General features: G+C 25.1%; 1 protein-coding gene across 1 annotated transcript in view; it reads right to left on the minus strand.

Annotated features, from left to right (window-relative positions):
* Positions 1 to 743, minus strand: part of LOC126905200 (sentrin-specific protease 1-like) — a 16,407-nt gene extending 15,664 nt beyond the window's left edge. Inside the window, exon 1 of the mRNA XM_050684705.1 lies at positions 721 to 743. The gene's annotated coding sequence lies outside the window, so the exon portion shown is untranslated. The remainder of the gene's footprint in view (positions 1 to 720) is intronic.
* Between the last annotated feature and the right edge of the window lie 1,495 nt (positions 744 to 2,238).

A 2,238-nucleotide genomic window follows, 5' to 3' on the forward strand; every position in this document is an offset into this window, starting at 1 on the left:
AGGAGCGAGTGTCCAGACCGCTCCTGGTGTTCTTCATTAATTTCCTGTTAACATTAACGGATGTGTTCCAATACCGTCCGTGATGTTTGTAATATTATTTGTTTAAATATTTTATTTTATTTGTATTGCCTTTATTTGTAGACATGGTTTTTGATGCATTCGCATTTTTGTCCATGTTTAACTTAATTTTCTTTTTTTAACAATTAAATTAAATTTCCTTATTAATTTCAATTGTAATATTTATTTTATTGCGCGAGTAACTTAATTACTCGCGTGTATTTCATTCCTATTCCTTAATCTAGACACGGGCTACGGTATGTTTTACATATCAACCACATACAACTTTGATTGTCTTAATTGTGTTCTATAAACTACGAGGCATTATAGTAATTTATACATATAACGACATATTAACTTAGATTGTACTTTTAATTAACTTAAAATTAAATTCCACCTATGGTCCGGTAATCATATCTGATAGGTGTGACACCTCGCCTAGGTGGTGGCGACCCTTGCTACTCTAGCTACTCTACTTAACTTTACCAAAAATTTAAATTATTAATAAAATGTAGTTTTCCTGTATCATATGTGTTTATTATAAAAACAAAATTGGACATTCATAAAAAAGGATAAAAATATAAAGATACTTTTAAAACAATAAGAAATTAATATCAAAAAATACAGCAAATTTTTATTGATTTAATGTAATTACTTAATTACTTCATTTTGGCTATAAGTTTATTTAATACTTCGTCCAATTATAATTTTGGCGACGCCATTGATATTTTTTTACTTGTTTTGTTAAACTCAAATTACAGCTAAAAAATAAAATAAAAATTAGATCTTTAACTAAGTTATAACATAAAGTATTTCTTTTCTTTAATGCCGTAAATTTGAAATTACAAAAAGAATAACTAGAAAAAATCTAATTTTTTAAAAATTGGGTTTAATAACAAAAATTTGATTTGGTCTTATTACTAATCGATATACAAATATTAATCAAATAGTTTAAACTAAAATTAAAAAATTGAAAATATTATTTAAAACTAGTAATCCTAAAAATATTTAACTTAAAAAGCCATACAAATTACAAAAAAAATGCGAATATGTATTTCGGAAAAAATATAATCATTACTAATGCTTAACACATACTGAAACCAACACCGATTGAAAAAACATGCTTATACACCTCTATTAGTATTTTTGTGGCTTTCTGAGTTAAATATTTTTTAGTTCTAAATTGATATTTTTTATAATTCTAATTTAAAATATAGTATTAGCAACAAGTGATCAATTTTTATTATATGAAAATAATAATTAATTTTTTTTCAATTTAAAACATACTTAAAGTGTTTCACTTCAGTATTTTTATGAAATCGTACAGACTTCTCTTGATATGTATCTATTAATCTAATATTGGCTATATTTTTTGCTGAATTATTATCATAATTTTCAATTTTTTTAAGAATTCCTTGCTATAAAAAAATTAATTAGAATGAAATTATCAAACAACTATTTATAATATAACAACAGCAATTTGTTGATGGTTGAAAAATGCATATTAATTGTTTAAATACTTAGTGAATATTACTCACTTTAGTGGCTGATTTAGATACCGTAGAAAAATTATACGATGTCTTAGTTTTGGTATCTGAATTTTTGTTAGATTCATTTTCAAAATTCCTTTTTGACAGTAATATAAAAGTGTTGTTTTCATGAGGTGATTCTTTAATATTTCCCGAACATATTTTAAACGGTTGAGTTAGAAGATTGTTTGGAGACTGTGACATGTCCGTGTTAAAATAATTATTAGCCAATACGGAAGTGTCTGTAGATGTGTTGGTGGGTTCTTTTTCAATTTGTGTAATAATTTCTGAGTTTAGGTTTTTAACAGATTCAATTTCGTTATTGAATAATGAATTGTTAGTGTAATGTGTTGTAATATTATTTTCTGGAAATATTTTAGACGGTAGAGTTGAAAGATTTTTTTTTGACGATGTTTTGTCCATGTTNAAGTTGAAAAATTATTTTTTGACGATGTATTGTTTATGTTCAATGAATTATCATTTATTGTAATTTTCTTTATAGATGTTTTAGAGGGCTTTTTTTCGTTTTCAATAATCGGAGTTCGTGTAATTTTATCTTCGCTAGGTGATTGTTCTAAAATTGAATTATTTGTCATAGTAGGTAACTCCAAATTAATAGGATGTGTAGTCAAATCCGTGCGAGTATTCGTTA

The sequence above is a fragment of the Daktulosphaira vitifoliae genome, unplaced genomic scaffold (assembly GCF_025091365.1).
Source record: "Daktulosphaira vitifoliae isolate Bord-2020 unplaced genomic scaffold, ASM2509136v1 Scaffold_4, whole genome shotgun sequence".
In the NCBI taxonomy this organism is placed as follows: domain Eukaryota; kingdom Metazoa; phylum Arthropoda; class Insecta; order Hemiptera; family Phylloxeridae; genus Daktulosphaira; species Daktulosphaira vitifoliae.